This window comes from Protopterus annectens, chromosome 7.part0 (assembly GCF_019279795.1).
Source record: "Protopterus annectens isolate FY-2018-M chromosome 7.part0, PAN1.0, whole genome shotgun sequence".
NCBI classification, from domain to species: domain Eukaryota; kingdom Metazoa; phylum Chordata; order Ceratodontiformes; family Protopteridae; genus Protopterus; species Protopterus annectens.
The window spans coordinates 1206155156-1206177494 of NC_056739.1; the positions used below are offsets into that span (position 1 = coordinate 1206155156).

General features: G+C 42.7%; 1 protein-coding gene across 1 annotated transcript in view; it reads right to left on the reverse strand.

Moving 5' to 3' along the window:
* The window catches only part of IREB2 (iron responsive element binding protein 2), a 2086845-nt gene that overhangs the window by 1462964 nt on the left and 601542 nt on the right, over positions 1-22339 (reverse strand). The gene's annotated exons all lie outside the window — the stretch shown is intronic.

A 22339-nucleotide genomic window follows, 5' to 3' on the forward strand; every position in this document is an offset into this window, starting at 1 on the left:
TACTCCCCACTCCCACTGGTGAGTAGAGAAACTACCTCTGGCCACACAAGAAAATGGAGGAACACAGGAACCAAATACAAAGCCCAGGGATCAGCAAAATCTGATCACTGGAACAACTAGCTAGGAAAGTTTAGGAAAGTAGAAGTATTTTTTTGTTTTTTTTTGCACACAGACAGAAAAAATACAATAAATGCTTTGATTTTTGACTAAATTGCTATCAAAGGCTGGTACACTTGAGTGTATTAGCCTGTTTGTTACTTTTAGCAAAACTTTAGCCAACAAGTGCAATCAACAATTTAGGCACAGAAAAACAGGAAAATCAGGTAATAAAACAGTAATATAGGAACAAACAGTAGTTGAGAAGCACAAAAGATCGAAAAATGCAAAATTAAATGTTTAAAAAATACTTAGAATCAAGAAAGTCGCTTTTTCTGCTCTCTGTTGGCTTAGGAACTCTGCAGGGGACCACAAGGAGCTATGCCAAGTTCTCTAATGCCAGAAAAGCCCGCCAAAGCGTGCTTTATAGCAGGGGGCTGGAAAAACAGGAAATGACCCAAAATGGCCAACGAATTACTAGTTGCTGTCTCTAACCACTCCTCTGAGGACAAACAAGCAGCTCAGTACTCCCCACTCCCACTGGTAAGTAAAGAAACTACCTCTGGCCACACAAGAAAAGTGTATATTCTGAAATGTTTACTTATTCATTCTTTAAACACGTGATTTGTTTTCCCAACATAACATGCTGGGCATATCTGGCATTTGGCTAAATATATTAAATTCCTATTACAATTAGCATAAAATATAGACTTATGCAATTTTTTTTACTTTTATGATGATAATATCCTGCGGTCTTATTAATATATATACGCAATGTATAACTCAAACAAGGGAAATGTTCCATTTCGATTGTACCTATTCAAAAGAAATTCTTTATAACAAAGTAATCTTTAAGTTACTTTTATTTTTATAACTGAATCTAGGAATGTCACCCACAATGCTATTAGGTTTATCATCTACCGTTAAAATGCCCCAATTCCTTTTAAGTATTTCTCATATTCTTCTAGTATCTTGAGCATATATTAAAAAAATTACATCTCTAGATATAGTACAAGCCTCATTTTTGAGCCTAATGGGTCCAAAAGTAGGGTATCGCTATATTCTCTCTTTCCATTAGTATAGTATGCCTATGTTTAAATCTTTTCATGTTTGTACCTTTTTTCTACAAATTCATCACTAAATCTACCCATAGTGTAATTCAAATTTGATGTACCTGTAGTTAATCTTAATGCTCATTGCAACTGATTATATACACTGTTTTTAAAAATATGTCTTGGTGCATATAGCAAATCTACAAATACATATATTTTTTTTCTGTAAAGTTGCTTATTAATCTCTCCTGTCAATGTTTTTGACATTTTAGCATCCAAAACCTCAGTGGATTAATTTGATTAAGTCAACATAAACTTTAAGAAACATGTAGTAAATTCCATATAGTGACAGAAAGAGATCAATGTCAAATAATCTCCATGCCATACCAAAAAAGATATCTACAAACATACATAATGTACTACATACTGCTTAAATAGCGGAGACAAGTATAATCTTTCCCATTCAATCAAAACTAAGCATAAGAGTTAGTGCAGGCTGTGCCCATTGCTACTCATTCTTCTATAAATAACTATCTCAAAAAAACAAAACATTATTTTCCACTACCAACTCTAGCAGAATACACATTAAATTCACATTTATATTATTCAAGTTACTGTGGTGCTGCGGTAGCGTTGTCGCCTCACAGTAAGACACTGTCCGGTTCGACTCTTAGCTAGAGCGTCTTCTGCGTGGAGACATGCATGAATGGGCGTACCTTCGTTGAAGGTTGTGCACCAGGGCTGGCAACTTGGCACGTAAAAATCAACTGCCAATCATTAGCGGACTGGAGTTCCGCTGTGGTGACCCCTAACCGGGAAAAGCCGAAAGACACAACAACAACAATTAGATAAATATGACCTTATTAACTCTATACCTTTATCATTAAGGATCATAGCAAATGACACTACATCAAAAGTAACAAGAAAATTCTTCTTAATATTTTTTACTAGTCTTATCATATAATTCACATAAGCCTTCCAAAAATGTTAACTGTTATTGAGAAGTCTATTATTATTTAAAACATACTTCTAAGCTCTTTGTCTAGAAAGACTGAGATTGTCTCTTTAGCCCACTCTCAGTCTGGAGCTATAGGTCTGAATGGTGGTCTATCGCTATCTTTATGTATTTTTGGAAGGCCATATATCATAGGAAAGTACAGTTGTGTACACTTGCCATAAATGTAGATGTTAAGAGTGTATTCACTGTTGCAGTCGTCACATTTGGGTTATCTGCTTGCAGTAGCCCTCAGACGGCCTGATTATCAAAGTCTTGGGACCTGCATCGGCTGCTGTCTCATCTTCCATCACGGAAGGTAGTCAGGGGTATAAAGCATGCAGCCGATGCCATTACATCAGTTTTTCTTGCCCCAGATGTCAGGTGCCACCCTAATGGGAAGCAATTAAATATATATACACAAAGTTACACCTCCCACAAAAAAGCAAATACACCAAAAAGCTTTTAAGCATAATAAAGGGGAGAAAAGGTACAGCCAAAGAAGTCAGGGGGCTGGAGGGAGGGTAACCAGGACTGCAACAGTGAATACACTCTAACATCTACATTTATGGTAAGTGTACACAACTGTACTATGTTCTTCATGTTTCACTGTTGCAGTCATCACATTTGGGTAGATTCCCAAAGCTAAGGATGGGAGGAGGCATTTAGATAGCATTAGAACCAGCTATAAGGCCCTGTAAGACTGTAGTGGCAAAGCCAGCTCTGGATTTAGAGAAAACTGGCAAATGGTAATGCTTGGTGAAAGTATGTACAGAACTCCAGGTAGCAGCTTCTAGGATGTCTCTGGTAGGGGCACCTCTGAGAAAGGCTGTAGAGGTAGATGCAGCCCTGGTTGAATGGGGTCTAATCCCCTGTGGGGTAGGTTTTCCATGGTGCTTATATTAGAAATGAATGCAATGGCCTATCCACTTAGAAATGGTTTGCTTTGAAATAGCCTTCTCCTCTGCCCCTGCAGCAAATGCCACCAGCAGTTGTTCAGATTTCCTTTGAGGTTTAGTCCTGTCCAAGTAAAATCTAAGTTGTCTGTGCACATCTAAGGAGTGCAGTATCCATTCCCCTTTGTTCTGTGGATTAGAAAAGAAGGTTGGCAAATGAATGGATTGATCAAGAGCCACACTGGATACCACCTTGGGCATGACAGAAGGATTGGTACTGAGGGACACCCTGTCCGCATGAAAGATTATGAAAAGTTCCATTGCCATAAGGGCCTGTAATTCAGATACCCTTCTTGTTGAAGTGATTGCGAAAACGAAAGCTGTTTTCCAAGAAAGGAATTTTAACTCTGCACTTGCAGCTGGCTCAAAAGGCGGAAGAGTGAGCTTTTCCAATAGAAAGTTAAGGTCCCCGGCTGGAGTTGGGGCTCTCCTGGGTGGTCTTAAGTTTTTGGCCCCTCTGAGGAACTGCTTGAGCAGTGGGTGAGAAAAGAGGGGTGGTTCTGTGTTGTAATGAGCTGAAATGGCTGAGGCGTGAATTTTGATTGAAGAAAAGGAAAGGTCCTTGTGAAGCATCTCAGTTAAGTATTGAAGAATCTCAGGTAAATTGGGCACTGCTGTGGCCATCCCTTGAGTTTGGTTCCAGGCACAGATTCTTTTCCATTTTTCAGCATAAGATTTTCCAGTACTAGGCCTCCTTGCCTCCAAAATGACATCCAACACTTGTTTACTGTGGGATGGTAACAGAGAGATTAGGTGATTAGCCAGGCTGCCAGGTTCAGGGTTTGAAGCTGGGGGTGCAGAATCTGGCTCTCCTGCTGAGACAGCAGGGTAGGGGTCTGAGGCAGGTACCATGGGGCTAGCAGTGACACACTGCACAAGAGGGGGTACCAGTGTTGGCGTGGCCAGTCTGATGCAATCAGTATCATCCTTGGTTTGTCCTGTTGACCTTTAGTAGTATCTTGGAGAGGAGAGGCAGAGGAGGAAAGGCAAACTGATAGATTTTTCCAGCTGAAGGACAGAGCATCCACTTTTCAAGCTTGTTTGTGGGGAGTCCTTGTGCAGAATTTGTCCAATTGGTCGTTGCGGGGGGAGGCAAACAGGTCTATATCTGGGCTCCCCTATTTGTTTATCAACGTTGAAAGTCTTTGGTTCCGGTTTCCACTCGTGTCGGTCCATGAGATTTCTGCTTAGTTCATCTGCTAGTGTATTTAGTTTTCCTGGCAGGAACTGAGCCTGTAGATGCACTTGGTAGCTCAAGGATGTGTTCCACAGAACCATGGCTAGTCTGCAGAAGGGGTAAGAATGGGTACCCCCCCCTGCTTGTTTATGTACCACATAACAGTGGTGTTGTCCGTCTTTACCATTAATTGTCCTGGAAGAATGTGGTCTTTGAAGGCTGTCAGAGCATTCTGTACAGCTAACATTTCTTTTTGATTGATATGCAGGTGTTTGACTTGGGCTCCATTTGCCCTGAATGCACTTCCCTGCCAGGTGAGCCGCCCATATATAGTCTGATGCGTCTGTTGTTAGGGTTTGGGTGGCAGGGGGTAGAGTGAATGGTAGACCCTTGTTTTGGTGGCAGGCCTCTGCCCACCAAAGGAATTCTAACCGTAGGCAAAGTATGATAGGAATAATTGCTTCTAGATCCTGAGAATGTTGACACCATAGGCTTTTTAGATACCATTGTAGTTTCCTCATATGCAGTCTTGCATATGGAATTAGTAGAATGCAAGAGGCCATGAACCCCAAGGCTTGCAGTATTTGCCTTGCATATAGCAGGGTTTTTGTGGCCACTAGTTTGAAGTAAGTTGTCAAATGAATTTGTTTCTCTGGCATGAGGAAAGCCATCTGGGAAGTTGTGTTCAAGCTTGCTCCCAGGAATATAATTTGTTGACAGAGTACCAGACGAGATTTCTTTTCATTTATGGTGTACCCCAGACAAGCTTGCACCATTTTGTACAAATGCCAGATGATTCAAAAGTATGTCCTGGCTTTCTGCCTGAATTAGACAATCGCCCAGGTATATTTGAATATTTCTTTGCCTGCAAAATGCAATGACTGGAGCTAGGCACTTTGTGAATACCCTGGGCACAGTAGATAAGCCAAAGGGCAGTGCAGAGAACTGATAGTGCATGTAGCCTGCTTTGAAGCATAGGTATCTTCTGCAAGATTCCCTGATTGGGATGTGCAGGTAGGCTTCCTTTACATCCAGTGTTGCCAACCGGGCATCTTTGCCTAGCATAGGAAGCAACTAGTGAAGGGTTAGCATCTTGAATTTTGGAATCACCAAAAAGGTGTTTAAGTTAGAAAGGTCCAGGATAGGATGCCATGAGTTGTCTTTTCTGGGTACCAGGAAAATTCTTGAGTAGAAACCTTGTCCCTTTTCCTCTTCTGGTACAGTTTGAATAGCCTTTATGCTTAAGAGAGAGTACTTGCTTTTGAGACTCTGCCCACTGATTTGGGGGTAGATCTGGCCAACAATTTGGGGTTGGTAACTTGTGGAAGTGAAATCTGTATCCTTGGGAAATTATATTTAAAACCCATTTGTCCTGGGTAATGAGTTCCCAGTTATTTGCCTTCAGAGCAATCTTTCCCCCTAAAAGAGCAGTCAGTTGAGAAGTGCTTGGAAGTTTTAAAGTTAAGTCATTGAGACAGTTTACCACAGGGGGAGTCTTACTACTCCCTGATTTGGAAGTGGGAGCCCCCCACTGCTTAGTTCTGTGCGTAACTTGGGACTGAAGCCTGGGTATTCTACTGGTTCTGGATTTGGACTGAGAAGGCCTGGAAGAGGCAGGAAAGGACCAATTCTTAAGAGGGTCAATGCCTACTACATCTTAATGGCTGTACTTGTAGGAAATCTTTAACAGTTTGCATAGATTTAGCTTTTTCCTCCATCTTTTTAAGAACTACTTCTGCTTTGTTGCCAAACAGGCGGTCCTGATTTAACGGAGCATCCAGCAATTCAGCTTTAACATGATCTGGCAATGATTGCTCCTTAAGCCAAGCATGCCTTCTAAGTACAGACCCAGTGACAGCATCCCTGCAAGATGCCTCTAGTGAATCAAAACCACATTGCAAAGTATGTTTTCCAACTTGTTCAGCAGAATGCATTAAATCCTGTAAATCCTTATTTTCAGCACAGTCAGGAATCAACATCATTTTCTGTTTAAGCAATCCAATAATATGCTGATGATACTTTAACATATGAAACTGGCAATTTAAGGCCCTAATGGCCAAGGTTGTAGAAGTGTATACCTTCTTACTCTGTCTATCCAGCACCCTGAAGTCTCTATCAGAGGAGATAGGATTTTTGGCAGTAGTAGCCTTAATGTCCTTGGGTCCCTGTGAAATGGCCTCAGGATCCGCAGTAGGATTTTTAAAAAGGAATTTGTAAGAGTCAGGAACCCTGCAATATCTATCAGGTTTTCTGGGAGCAGGAGGTAAAGAGTTAGGGGCAAAGCTATATTCCGAAAAAGCAACATCAACTATGTCTAATACAGGAGGGATAGCTAAGGGCCTGTGCGGGGGCAGGAGTAAGAAATTCCTAAGCCTCTTTTTAGAATCAGAGTAATCCTGGCTTTCCCAATGAAAATGATCCCTAAGAGTATGCAAGGTTTCACCAAAAGAAAAATCCTCTGGGGGGGAAGCAGAGGGAAGACAGTCCTCTGCATCAGAATACTCATAGGTAGATAAGGGTAAATCCTGATCATCAGTGGAAACAGAAATTTCAGAATCCTGGTCAGAAGTATCATAAGCAAAGTAAGTCCTAGGTCTCAGAGGGGGAAGGTTGGCTTCCCCTGATTAAAGTAATAAGGTCTTCAGTCATTCTTATCATTTGTTTTTTAGGCATAGAGGCCTGACCATGCGGTCTGGGCGTCTGTTTTCTAGACATGGTTCGAGATTTAGGCCTTGAAGAAGATGATGGCGACGGTTTAATATGCAAGTCAGTAGGCCTGAATACACCCTCAGAAGCCGGTGCCTGCACAGCGGCTCCGAACCCATCCAAGGTAGAGACATCCGCAGGTTCCATAGCTGAAGCACCTCACGGCATACCGGACTCCGAATGGGTCTCAGTAGAGGCCTGCGAATCTGAAGTAGCAGGTATCAGGGGCTGCAAAAGCACCTCACTGAGTACCGGCGAACTGGCGACTGGCTTAGGAGAAGCGTCGGCAACTTTAGATCTAAGCGGCCTGTCTCTGTCTTTATCTTTGCGTTTTTTCAGAATGTTGGTAGTTGGATGGCTTACCGAAGACACATCTGGATAATTGAACCGAGTACCAAAATATTTAGAAGCGTAAATATACAGATGACGAATAGTTCGTTGCTTAAAAAAGGCACAAAACCGACAGTGAGGTACGTCATGGTCAGGGCCTAGGCAAGGAATACAGTACAAACGAAAATCTTTGTGAGGTATTTGCTTTCCACAAGAAATATAATTATTGACTTTTACTGACATCTCTTTAGAGCAAGAAAAAGTTTGCCCAACAGGGTACTTAGCTTTAGTTGAAGACTTCGATTCTGACACTCGAAAACGAAAATTTCAGGAGTCTGCCAACCAGCACTTGCGAACTGCTTCTGCTACGGGCACCGCACAGCAAGAAAGACTGGTGTAATGGCGTCGGCTGCATGCTTTATACCCCTGACGTCACGGAAGATGAGACAGCAACTGACGCACGACCCAAGACTTTGATAATCAGGCCGACGACTGAGGGCTACTGCAAGTAGATAACCCAAATGTGATGACTGAAACAGTGAAACACAAAGAACATCTACTGTTTCTTTCTGCCCAACCTGACAATCATTCTCATCTCTCAATTTATTTATTTTTGTAGCTGCCAGCCTTTTTTCAAAAACTATAACATTATCCAAAGTCTCTCTCTATTTTGATTTGTATCTACTGAAAGTGGGTTTTGTGTTAATATGCTCATCTAGAGAAGCAATTTCCTTCAACAGTTCTGTCTATCAGGGCAAAAAAATCATTCATTGATAGCATTTAGTCTGTGCGAAGTTTCAGGTGTAGAACTTGCTATTTTGTAAAGAATTCAGGATGTCTATCTCAATAAGTAGCCATCTTTAAAGTGCATAACCAATATGGTACTATTTTAAGGCAGACAAATAATTCAAATGTAAATCTCTACCACTGCAACCTCTTATATTTTATCGGTTTCATTTCCAATTCCTTAAATAATTCATACATACTGGTATCTTCATTGCATGACTCACCATTAAGTCCCACAGATAAATGAATATCCTCTATCAGGGGATTACACGTTATCTTTAAGGATTTTGCTCACAGCATCAGCTCCTTCTAGTGTAGAGAATAAAAAAGGACGTGTATTTAAGTTCTGGTATTTTGTTGTCAGCCATGGTACTGGTGAAAATTCACAAATCCACAAAATAGTCTTTGTATAACACAAATACCAGAAGACACAAACATACCAGGAAGATACCAGCACCAAGTCCAGGAATCACACAAAATCAAATAAAATTAACACAAGTCCTTATATACTATGTCCAATGTTTAACATAACAAAAATGACAGCAAATGTGTTTTCACAACATGCTTCATCAGGCTAAACACTACAAAATAGAGAACATTCCCTTTAAATAGCAAATGGCAGCCTTTAACCTAGTTATCAGTAACACCCTTTGTGAAATTAATCTCCACATACTGGAAAAGCTCATCAGATAAAATAAGGCAAGCTGATCAACTCAATTCATTGACTCCATTGAAGGTCTGGAGTTTAATACTCAACTTCCAATGACTATATCATGAGATTTTTGACAAAATCAAGTTATAACCTTGCATTTCAAATACATGTACATACCTCTGGCACCATAAGGGTTGCTAAAGAAATGCAAACTGTTCAGCACAAACAAATGTTACCAGTGGTGGTAGTCATTACATTCTAGGTCTTAAATTGCATTTTATAATATAAACACAGTAAATAATAATTTTGTAATATTTTTAAATAACGTACAATGTCTCAGTAACCACTCAAGCTACATGTACTGTCTGCAGAATTTTGTTTGCCCATCCATGAGCATTCATATGAGGCTATGCATTTGTTGTTACTTGGTTTTGGGACACTTAGAAAAATAGGAAAATTATGAAAATATAGAAATAATATACAAACAATTAATATTTATTTAGCAACAACAGACAGGTGAAATATCAATGCACTGTTGCCCATCACATAAGCTTTAAAATGTGACATTTTGGAATTACTAATGTAGACACGAGCAGGCAATATCAAATCCCTAAGGATGTCAGTAGGATGTACCAACAGAAATGCCAGAAGTCATCACTAGACTATAATGAGTTAAATCAATAAGAAACAACTCAAAGCTCAGCTCATTAAAATCATCAATGCAACTGCCTCAGAAACAACCATCAGACTATAAAATAACAGAGCGCACAGCTTATTCCATCCATCCACATCACCTTTTCCCCATTTTTGCACAATAGGTTGGGATGTCACTTCAAAATTGACAATCATCTAGAGCCAAGGGTCAAACTGCCAGGTGACTAGCCCTGCCATGGCTGTTCTTCCATTCTACAGACACAGACACAGACACAGACACACACACACACACACACACACACACCTATGCCCAATTTAGAGTGTCCAGACAGTTTACTCATGTCTTTTGAATGTGGGAAGAAACCACAGCAACCAGAGGAAACCCATGCGAACATGAGAAAGACAGGCTAACGCCACAAAGAAGGCATCCCAGATGAGAATCAAACTGAAGAACCTCTTGCTATGAGAAGACAATGCTATCTGCTGTACCACTATGCCACCCTTTATTGACTATATGCAAAACATATATTGGCACTGCTACATCAAAAAGTACAGTTGTGGACACTTAACCATAAATGTAGATGTTTGAGTGTATTCACTGTTGCAGTCATCACATTTGGGTTATCTGCCTGCAGGTAGCCCTCAGCCGTCCTGAATACCAGAGTCTTGGATTCCTGCGTCGGATGCGGTCTCTTCTTCCATGACGTCAGGTCGTCAGGGGTATAAAACATGCGGCCGATGCCATTACATCAGTTTTTCTTGCCCCAGATGTCAGATGCCCCCACAATGGGAAGCAATTATATGTTATGGTACACCTCCATCAAAAAGCAAATACACCATAAAACTTAAATACACCAAACAAGAAGGAAAGGTAGAGCCAAGAGAAGTCAGGGGGCTGGAGGGAGGGTAACCAGGACTGCAACAGTGAATACACTCAAACATCTACATTTATGGTAAGTGTACACAACTGTACTATGTTCTTCATGTTTCACTGTTGCAGTCATCACATTTGGGTTGATTCCCAAAGCTAAGGAAGGGAGGAGGAAGTTAGAGAGCATTAGGGCCAGCTATTAAGCCCTGCAAGACTGCAGTGGCAAAACCAGCTCTGGATTTAGAAAATAACAGGCATGTGGTAATGTTTGGTGAAGGTATGTACAGAGCTCCAGGTAGCAGCTTCTAGGATGTCCCTGGTAGGGACTCCTCTGAGAAAGGCTGTAGAGGTAGCTGCAGCCCTGGTGGAATGTGATCTTATCCCCTGTGGGGTAGGTTTTCCATGGTGCTTGTAGCAGAAATTAATGCAATGGGCTGTCCATTTAGGAATGGTTTGCTTTGAAATGGCCTTCCCCTCTGCCCCTGCAGCAAAGTCAACTAGCAGCTGTTCAGATTTTCTGAGTGGCTTAGTCCTGTCCAAATAAAAAAAGTTGTCTGTGTATGTCCAGAGAGTGCAGTATTCGCTCCCCTTTGTTTTGTGGATTAGAGAAAAAAATAGGCAAATGAATGGACTGATTTAGGGCCACACTAGACACCACCTTGGGCATAAAGGAAGGACTGGTCCTGAGGGAAACCCTGTATGCATGGAAAATAATGAAGGGCTCCACTGCCATGAGGGCCTGTAATTCAGACACACTTCTTGCTGAAGTGATGGCTAGAAGGAAGGCTGTTTTCCAAGAAAGGAATTTCAACTCTGCAGCTGGCTTAAAGGGAGGGAGAGTGAGCTTTTCCAATACAAAGTTAAGGCACCAGGCTAGAGTAGGGGGCTCTCCTGGGGGGTCTTAAATTTTTGGCCCCTCTAAGGAATTGCTTTAGCAGGGGGTGAGAGAAGAGGGGTGGCTCAGTATTATAATGTGCTGAAATGGCAGAGGCATGAATTTTAATTGATGAGAAGGATACGCCCTTTTGGAGCATTTCTGCTAAGTACTGAAGAATATGAGGTAAGCTGGGCACTGTTGTGCCCATCCCCTGAGTCTGGCTCCAGGAACAGTATCTTTTCCACGTTGAAGCACAGAATTTTCTAGTACTAGGCCTCCTTGCCTCCAGAATGACATCTAGCACCTACTTACTGAGGGATACTATTGGAGAGCTGAAGAAATTAGCCAGGCTGCAAGGTTCAGGGTTTGAAGCTGAGGGTGTAGAATCTGGCCCGCCTCCTGGGACAGCAAGGAAGGGGTCCGAGGCAGGTGCCATGGTTCCAGCAGTGTCATACTGCGCAAGAGGGGGTACCAGTGCTGGTGTGGTCAGTCTGGTGCAATCAGTATTGTCCTTGGTTTGTCCTGTTTGATCTTTTGCAGAACCTTCGATAGGAGAGGCAGAGGGGGAAAGGCATAAAATAAAAGGCTTTCCCAGGTAAAGGACAGGGCATCCACTTTCCAAGCTTGACTGTGGGAAATCCTTGTGCAGACTTTGTCCAACTGGTAGTTCTGAGGGGAGGCAAACAGGTCTACCTCTGCAGTCCCCATTTGTTCCTCAATAGGTTGAATATTTTTGGTTCCAGTTTCCATTTGTGTGGGTCCATGAGATTTCTGCTTAGGTGAACTGCCAGTGAATTTAACTTGCCTGGCAGGAATTGAGCTTGTAGGTGCACTTGGTAGCTCAAGGCTGTGTTCCACAGAGCCATGGCTAGTCTGCAGAGAGGGTACGAGTGGGTTCCCCCCTGCTTGTTTATGTACCAAATAACTGTGGTGCTGTCTGTCTTTACCAATAGTTGTCCTGGAAGAATGCAGTCTTTGAAGGCTGTCAGGGAATTCTGTCACCTTTGTTCTGCTGGGACAGGTTGAATAGCTCTGATACTTAGAAGACAGAGAACCTGCTGTTGGGCCTCCGTCCACTAATTTGGGGGTAGGTCTGGCCAACTGTTTGGGGTTGGTAGGAAGTGGAAGTGGAATCTGTATCATTAGGAAACTATATTCAAGACCCATTTGTCCTGGGTAATGAGTTCCCATTTTTTTGCAAGCAGGGCGAGCTTTCCTCCTAAGGGAGAAGGCAGCTGAGCAGGGCTTGGAAGGGTTAAGGTTAAGTCATTGTGCCATTTTACCATAGGGGGTGGCTTACTACTACCTGCTTTGGAAGTGGGAGCCCCCCAATGCTTAGGCCTGTGCGTAGCCTGAGACTGTAACCTAGGTGGTCTGCTGTTCCTGGGTCTGGACTGAGAAGGCCTGGAAAAGACTGGAAAGTATCAATTATTTGAAGGCCAATGCCTACTAAATCTGGGAGGCTGTACTTGTAGGAAATCTTTAACAATTTGCCTAGATTTAGCTTTTTCCTCCATTCTTTTGAGGACTTCTGCTTTGTTGTCAAAAAAGCAGTCTTGCTTTAAGGGAGCATCCAGTAATTTAGCTTTAACATGATCTGGCAAATTTTATTCCTTAAGCCAAGCATGCCTTCTAAGTACAGACCCAGTGACAGCAGCCCTGCAAGATGCTTCTAAAGAGTCAAAACCACATTGCAAACTATGTTTACCAACTTGTTCTGCAGAATGCATTAAATCCTGTAATTCTTTGTGTTCAGCACAGTCAGGAATCAACAATTTTCTGTTTAAGCAGTCCCATAATATGCTACTGGTACTTTAACATATGAAACTGGCAATTTAAAGCCCTAATGTAAAGTAGCAGAAGTGTATACCTTCTTACCCCATCTGTCCAAGGCTCTAGAATCTCTATCAGAAGGGGTAGGGTTTTTGGCAGCAGTAGCCTTAATGCCTTTCGGTCCTTGGGAAATGGTCTCTGGATCCACAGTAGGATTCTTGAAGAGGAACTTGTGAGAGTCAGGTACTCTAATACCTGTCAGGTTTTCTGGGAGCAGGAGGTAAGGTGTCTGGTGAAAGGCTAGATTCCAAGAAAGCATCATCTACAATGTCCAGAATAGGAGGGATAGCTAAAGGCCTGTGTTGAGGAAGGAGTAAGACTTTCCTAAGCCTCTCTTTGGAATCAGAGTAATCCTGACTTTCCCAGTGGAAATGCTCCCCTAAGAGTGTGCAAGGTTTCACCAAAAGAAAAATCTTCTGGAGGGGAAGCAGAGGGAATGGAATCCTCTGCATCAGAATCCTCATAGGTAGATAAGGGCAAATCCTGGTAATCAGAAGGAACAGAAATATCAGATTCCTGATCAGTAGAATCAGAAGGAAAATCACTTCAAGGTCTCTTAGAGGATGAAGGCTGGCTTCCCCTAATTAAGGTACTAAGGTCTTCAGCCATTCTAAGCATTTGTTTTTTAGGCATATGGGCCTGAGCATGTGGTTTGGACGTTGAAGGCATGGTGTGAGTTTTAGGCCTGGATGCAGAAGATGACATTGGTTTAAAATACAAGTCTGTAGGCCTGAATACACCCTCAAAAGCTGGTGCCTGCAGAGCGGCTCCGGACCTATTCAAGGTAGAGACATCAGCAGGTTTCATAGTCAAAGAAGCATCTTGCGGAATACTGGACTCCGAATGGGTCTCAGTATAGGCCTGTGAATCTGAAGTAGCGACTATCAGGGGCTGCGAAAGTGCCTCACTGAGTACCAGCAGACTGGTGACTAGCTTAACAGAAGCATCATCTGCAGTTTTGGACCTATGCGGTCTGTGTCTGTCTTTATCCTTACGTTTTTTTCGGAAGATCGGTAGTCGGATGGCTTAATGAAGCCATTTCGGAGTACAGATACCGAGTACCAAAATAATTTTCTGCAAAGATAGCCTGACTATGAATAGTTCGGGGGTTGAACAAGGCACAAAACCAACAGCAAGGGACATCGTGGTCTGGGCCTAAGCAGGGAATGCAGTATGAATTAAAATCTTTATGAGGTATTTGCTTTCCACAGATAAGACAATTGTTAAAGTACAGTTTTGTACCTACCATAAATGTAGATGTAGAATCCCAAAGCAGAGGTAAGGGAGGGATGGCAAACTATAAAGCATTAGGAGAAATCCAGCCCTAGATTTAGAGTAAAGTGGGGTGGTAATGCTTAGAGAAAGTATGCACTGAACTCTCCAAGTAGCTGCTTCCAAAATATTAGTAGCCAGCTTAAAAAAAGCTGTAGAAGTGCAGTAGCCCTAGTGGAATGAGGCCTAATCCCAGCTGGAATCTCCTTACCATGATGGGGATAAAGAGAAAGCATACAAAAACCAATCCACTTAGAAATAGTTTGTTTTGAAACAGGTTTGCCCTGAGAACCCAAAGCAAAAAAACAACAACTGCTGGAGACTGCCTGAACCTCTTCTGCTCGTTCAAATAATATGTAACTGTGTCCATCCAGTCCAAAAAAAAAAATTTCCCTTTATTTTGGGGGGTTTTATAAAAAGTAGGCAAATGAATAGTTTGGTTTAAAAGCCACACTAGAAACTGATAAATATTTCAAAACTGCCCCATGCTGCAGCTCAAAAGGTTGTAGAGTGAGTTTCTCCAACACAAAATTGAGATCCCAAGCAGGAGTAGCAAAGGCTGAGAAAATAATGGTGTGTCACAGTCATAGTGACCAGAACTTGCTGCAGCATGAACCTTTCTAGAGGAGAAGGACAAACCTTTGTCCAATAACTCAGTAAGTATGTATTGAAGCAACTTTAAATTAGGTTTAGAAACATCAAAGTCCTTTACTGTACTCCAAAATAAAAATCTCCTCCATTTATCTGTAAACTTTCCTCCTTTTTAGGCCTTCTGGCCCTCCAAAATAACATTCAAAACTTGTTGTGGAAGCTGAGACCCTCCAGGGTTTAAAACAGAATATGCCAGGCTGTCAGATGTAGAGAATGAAGTTTGACATTGAGTAAATGACTGTTCTCCTGAGACAGCAGGTGAGGAATCAAGGCAAAGGCCATGGAGCTGTACCAGACTTCTCAGTAATGGGTACCAGTGCTGTTCGAGGCCAATCTGGAGCTATTAAAATCATGTTTGGCTTGTCCTGTCTGACCTTCAGCAGTACCTTTGGGAGGAGAGGCAGAGGTGAATTGAATGAGAGAGCATCCACTTTCCAAGCTGTGGGAAACCTTTTGTGCAAAAACTTTGGCAGCTGGTAATTTAGTGGGTCAATCTCTGAAACACACGAGGATCCAATTTCCATCCATAATTTGTCTGCTCAACACATCTGCTAAGGAGTTCTGTGCACAAAATCATTGCTTGTCTGCATACAGGATAATTGTTGATGTACCACATGACAGTTGTGTCTTGTACCCATTTTCCATTTAGATGAGCTCCCCCAAGCTTTGTCTGAGGCATCTGTCGTTAAAATTGACACTCTGGCCGGGTCACAGGAGAGTCCCTTGTTTAGGTGACATTCGAATGCAAGGTATTATCTGAATGACAGTGTCCAAATCTTGGCAGTGCTGTGTCCATACATTCTTGACATACATTGTACTTCCTCATATGCAGTTTGGCATTGGGAAGTACCTGCATACAAGATGCCATGAACCCCAAGGCTTGAAGGACTGTCCTTCCAGTCAGCCTGGACTGACGAGACAACTGGTGGAAGTAAAGAGAAAGATTCTTTTGTTTGTCCGGGGTCAAAAGGCCATCTGGGATGCTGTATTCAGTCTCACACCCAGAAAGCACATGTCCTGAGAGGGTACTAGACTGGACTTTATTGAATACCCCAGGCATCTTAACACTGCCATCACATACTGTAAATGATGAAGAAGTTCGTCCTTTCTTGGGCCAGAATCAGGCAATCGTCCAAATAAGGATAGATCTGTATTCCTCTTAGCCTGAAGAAAGCTACCACTGGAACTGATAATGTGAAGTCCCAGCTGCAACTGGGCCTGATAGGAACATGAAGGTAAGCCTCCTTGAGATCCAGAGTCACCATCCTGTGATCTTTGCCCAGCAGAGGTAAAAGCTGCTGTAACGTCAACATTTTGAACTTGGGAATGTCCAGATATGTGTTGAGGATAGATAAATCCAAAATTGGTCTCAGCCTCTAGTCTTTGCTGAGGAGGATGCCTTTGAAAGGAGGCAAGGTATGGAAATAAAACTTGTAACCCTGGTGTATGATATCCAATACCCATTTGTCTTGGGTAATCAACATCCAATTTTCCTTGAAGAGTGCTAACCTTCCTCCCAAAGGTGCTGCCAGGCAAGAAGGATCTGGCAGCTGAAAAAAAAGGACTGGCCCCTGCCCTCACCGAAGATTGTGCAGGTGAACTCCTGTTCTAGGCCTGAAAGAACTCTGAGCTCTCTAGATCTACCCCTAGACTGAGAATCATAAGAAGGATACGCCCACCCCTTAGCAGGCCAATTCCTACTAAACTGAGGCTGAACTTGCAAAATCTTTAACAGCCTGCATAGACTTAGCCTTGTCTTCCATTTTCTTCAAGACCGACTCCACAGGTGAACCAAACAACACATCAGACTGCAAAGGAGCATCCAAAATCCTTGTCTTAACATGGTCAGATAAATTCTGCTCCTTCAGGCCTGCACAGCATCAAAACCACACTGTAATGAATGCTGAGCCACCTGTTCAGAGACATGCAGCGAGCCTTGTAATTCTTTACACTCAATGCCTGAGCATCCACCTTAGACTTCAATTGAGAAAGAAGAAAGTTTTGATATTTCAACATATGAAACTGGCAATTCAAAGCCCTCATAGCTAAGGTAGAAGATGTATAGACCTTCTTTCCCCATCTATCCAAAGCTCTGGCTTCTTTATCTAGAGGAACCGGATTTTTACAACAGAGGCCTTGACACCCTACTCTCATAAAGATATTTATGAGCCTCAGGCACCCTGTAATACCTATCCAGTTTAACAGGAGCAGGAGGCAGAGAATCAGGATTAAGTGAAGCCTCTGCAAACACATCTTCCACAACATCCAGAACAGGGTATAGCCAAGGGCCTATGCTGGGGTAACAGCAAAACTCCCTAAGCCTTTTCCTAGAATCAGAGAAGTCCTGACCTTCCCACTTAAAATGTTCCCTCATAGAATGAAGTGTCTCTGAAAAAGAAAAATCCTCTGGAGGAGAAGCAGAAGGAGTGGAATCATCTGCATCAGAATCAGAATAAGGAGAGTACTTCTGCAAGTCTTCAGCTGAAGACTCTGAAACATCCGAAGCCTGCTCAAAACTTCCCAACTCTGGCTCCACCCTAGGCCTCTTATCAGGAGGGGCAAAGAACCTCTAATCAGAGTAATCAAATCTTCTGCCATTTTAAGCATGTGCTTTAGGCACAGACCCTGCTGAACTAGGAGCGACACCAACAGAAGCTAAAACTGGCCTGCCTCTGGGAGAAGCCTTGGAAACAGAAGGAGAAGGCCTAACCCCCCTAGGAAGGGAGGTAACTTGAAGCCCCTTCAGCCTGACCTGCCTCCTGAGAGACCACCTCCTGCAAAATCAAAGTCTCCCCTGAGACTCAAAGACCAGCCTAGCACAATCTAACCCAGGCCCCAAACAAGGAATACACAAAGAATGATAATCCTATCTGTTTCCCACAAGAAATACAGTTATTCACTTTTTCTGACATCCGTAAAACACTAAGGCAAGAAAACAAAATATTCTGATGTCAGTTTACCGAGGACAGCGGACTACCCATATGTTAGGACTGCAGCAATGTGAGATGAAGAACATCTTTTACTGACATTGGTTGGAGAAGAAAAAAGATCCCCAATGGAGTACTTATCTTTTTGAAGACTTCGGTTCTGAAACTCGAAAATGAAAATTTCAGGAGTCGGCCAACTGGCACTTGCGAACTGCTCCTGCTTCGGGCACTGCACGGCAAGAAAGACTGATATAATGGTGTCGGCTGCATGTTTTATACCCCTGATGACCTGACGTGATGGAAGAAGAGACAGCATCCGATGCAGGAACTCAAGACTCTGGTATTCAGGCTGGCTGAGGGCTACCTGCAGGCAGATAAAGTACAGTTGTATACACTTACAATAAATGTAGATGTTCAGTTGTATACACTTACAATAAATGTAGATGTTCAAGTGTATTCACTGTTGCAGTCATTATATTTGGGTAATCTGCTGGCAGGTTGCCCTCAGTCGGCCTGAATTCCAAAGTCTTGGGTCCTGCATCGGTTGCTGTCTCCTCTTCCATGACATCAGGTCGTCAGGGGTATAAAACAATGCAGCCGACGCCAGTTTCTTTAGTTTTTCTTACCCCTGATGTCAGGTGCACCCAAAATGGTAGCAGAAATATATACATATATATATATATATATATATATATATACATGCATCAATATAAACTTTATCTTCATCTACAAGCAAATACACCACACTGGTTGTAGAAGATAGAGAAGGAAAGATAAACCCCAGATTGACAGGGGGATGGCGGGAGGGTAACCTGGACTGCAACAATGAATACACTCGAACATCTACATTTATGGTAAGTGTACACAACTGTAATATGTTCTTCGTGTTTCACTGCTGCAGTCATTACATTTGGGTAGAATCCCAAAGCTATGGTTGGGGGGCTGGAGCTAAACAGCACTAGGAGCGGCTATAGGGCCCTGCAGAACTGCAGTGGCAAAGCCTACTCTGGATTTAGAGTAAACAGGCAAATGATAATGCTTTGTAAAGGTGTGAACAGGACTCCAAGTAGCAGCCTCTAGAATGTCATTGGTTGGTACTCCTCTTAGAAAGGATGCTGAGGTAGCTGCAGCTCTGGTGGAATGAGACCTAATGCCCTTGGGAACAGGTTTACCATGGTGTAAGTAGCAGAAATGGATGCAGTGGCTTATCCACTTTGAAATTGTCCGCTTTGAAATAGCCTTGCCCTCTGATCCTGCAGCATTATGTCACTAGTAATTGCTCAGTTTTTCTTAGAGCTGTAGTCCTGCTTAAGTAGAATCTTAGTTGTCTGTGTACGACCAAGGAATGCAGAATTCTCTCCCCCTTGTTCTGCGGATTTGGATAAAAGGTTGGCAGATGAATTGTTTGGTTAAGAGCCACACTGGAAACCACCTTAGGCATAAAAGTAGGATTTGTCCTCAGAGACACCCTGTCTGGGTAAAATATGATAAAAGGCTCCACAGCCATGAGGGCCTGTAGCTCTCAAACTCTTCTTGCTGAAGTAATTGCTAGTAGCAGAGCTGTTTTCCATGATAAGAACTTTATATCAGCGGTAGCAGCTGGTTCAAATGGAGGCAGGGTGAGCTTTTCCAAAGCATAATTGAGGTCCCATGCAGGCAATGGTGATCTTCTAGGAAGCCTTAAATTTTTGGCTCCTCTAAGATACTGCTTTAGTAAAGGATGAGAAAAGAATGGTGGCTCTGTATTCTAATGAGCCAAAATGGCAGAGGCATGGATTTTAATTGATGAGAAAGATAGGCCTTTGTCAAGCATCTCAAAGTATTGCAATATCTGAGGAATATTTGGTTCTGCTGTATCAGTTGCTTGTGCTTGATTCAAGGCACATAATCTCTTCCATTTGTCAGCATAAGATGTTCTAGTACTAGGCCTTCTAGCTTCCAAAATGACATCCAACACAGCTTTACTGAGTGGTGTTGTTTGTATGACTACATGATCAGCCATGCTGCCAGGTTCAGAGTTTATAGTGGATTGTGCAGGATTGGATTGTTTTGCTGGGACAGTAGTTGTGGTCTTTGAGGCAAGGTCCAAGCTGGGTATTGAGACAAGTTCCTTAGGACTGGGTACCAGTATTGGCGGGGCCAGTCCGGGGCAATTACTATCATCTTTAGTTTCTCTTGTCTGACTTTTAGGAGGACCTTGGTGAGAAGAGGCAGAGGAGGAAAGGCGTAAACGGATAGGTTTTTCCAACTGAAGGATAGGGCGTTCACTTTCCATGCTTGTCTGTGATAAGTCCTTGTGCAGAATTTTTTCAATTGATAATTTTGAGGAGAGGCAAATAGATCTATGTCTGGGCTGCCCCATTTCTCTGTTATCATGTTGAAGACTTCTGGATTTAGTTTCCACTCATGAGGGTCCATAAGGTTTCTGCTTAAATCGTCTGCCAGAGTGTTTTATTTTCCTGGCAGGAATTGAGCTTGAAGATGTATTTGGTAGGTCAAAGCTGTGTTCCACAGTGCCATGGCTAATCTGCAGGGGGGGTAAGAGTGTGTGCCCTCTTGCTTGTTTATACACCACATGACTGTGGTGTTGTCCGTCTTTATCAGTAGTTGTCCTGGATGAAGTAAGTCCTTGAAGGCTGTTAGGGCACTGAACAGCTAGCATCTTTTTCTGGTTGATATGCAGATGCATTTGTTTTGGTGACCATATGCCCTGAATGCATCTTCCTGCCATGTGGGCCCCCCAGGCATAATCTGATGCGTGTTGTCATGGTTTGGCTGGCAGGGGGTAGAGTGAATGCCCATCCCATGTTTTGGTGACATGCCTTTGCCCACCATAGAAACTCCTGTTGCAGGCAGGAAATGAGAGGAATCATGGTTTCCAGACTGCGAGAATGTTGACTCCATAAACTTTTTAGGTACCACTGAAGTTTCCTCATATGCAGTCTTGCACACGGAATCAGTAGTATGCAGGATGCCATTAAGCCCAGAGCCTGCAGAATTTGTCTTGCAGAAGACTGGGTTTTTGTTGTTATCAGTTTGAAGTAAGTAGTCAGTTGCCTTTGCTTGTCTGGCGTGAGGTAAGCCATCTGGGCAGTTGTATTCAAGTTTGCACCCAGGAATGTTATCTTTTGAGAGGGTACCAATTGTGACTTCTTTTCATTTATTGTGTACCCTAGGCATGTTATAAGCCTTTTCACAAATGCCAGGTGTCAAAGAAGAATGTCCTTGTTCTCTGCTTGAATGAGACAGTCGTCCAAATAAGGATATATTCCTACACTTCTTTGTCTGCAAAATGCAATTACTGGTGCCTGGCACTTTGTAAAGACCCTGGGCGCAGTAGATAAGCCAAAGAGCAGTGCAGAGAATTGGTAATGCATTAAGCCAGCCTTGAATCTGAGGTATCTTCTGCACGATTGTCTTATTGGGACATGCAGGTATGCCTCTTTTAGTTATAAAGTCACCAGCCAAGCATTCTTGCCCAGCGTGGGCAGAAGCTGCTGCACAGTCAGAATTTTGGAATGTCCAGGAATGTCCTTTCTGGGTACCAAGACCAGTTAAGTAAAAATCTTGTCCTTTTTCCTGTTCTGGTACTGTCTGAATGGCCCCCATATCCATGAGGGACATAACCTGTTTCTGTGTCTCTGCCCATTGATTTGGCAGATCTGGCCAACCGTTTGCCATTGGCAGAGTGTGGAAATGGAATCTGCATCCCTGTGATAAGATGTTAGTACCCACTTGTCCTGGGTTATTAACTGCCAATTTTGAGCAAAAAGTGTTAATTTTCCCCCTATGGGTGCTGCCAAAATATAAGCGGTGAAGGCAGAGGGAAGTCATTGGGATTGCTTTCTGTAGGTTTGCGCTTTATCTCCTTCAGATTTGGAGGTGGATGCGCCCCATTGCTTTGACCTATATGAATCTTGCGCCTGGTATCTGGAACCCTTAGGGCATATGGATTTGCCCCCTTTGAGCTCTGTCTGACACAGGAAATGACCAATTTTTGGTAGGCCAGTGTCTACCGAATCTTGGTGGCTGCACTTGTAAGAAGTCTTTAACAGTTTGCATAGACTTAGCTTTGTCTTCCATTTTCTTTAAAACCTCTTCTGCCTTAACACCAAACAGAGAATCAAGCTGTAAAGGTGCATCTAGCAATTTAGCTTTAACATGATCAGGTACATTTTGTTCCTTTAACCAGGCATGCCTCCTAAACACAGATCAAGTAACTGCAGCCCTGCAGGAGGCCTCTAAGGAATCAAAACCACATTGCAAAGTATGCTTTCCAACTTGTTCAGCTGCATGCAATAATTCCTGCAATTCTTTATTTTCTGCACATTCTGAAATCAAGATCATTTTCTGCTTCAGCAATCCCATAACATGTTGTTGGTACTTAAGCATATGAAACTGACAGTTTAAGGCCCTGATTGCCAAGGTTGCAGATGTACAAACCTTTTTTCCCCATCTGTCCAGTGCCCTCGAATCTCTATCAGAGGGGGTAGGATTTTTTGCTG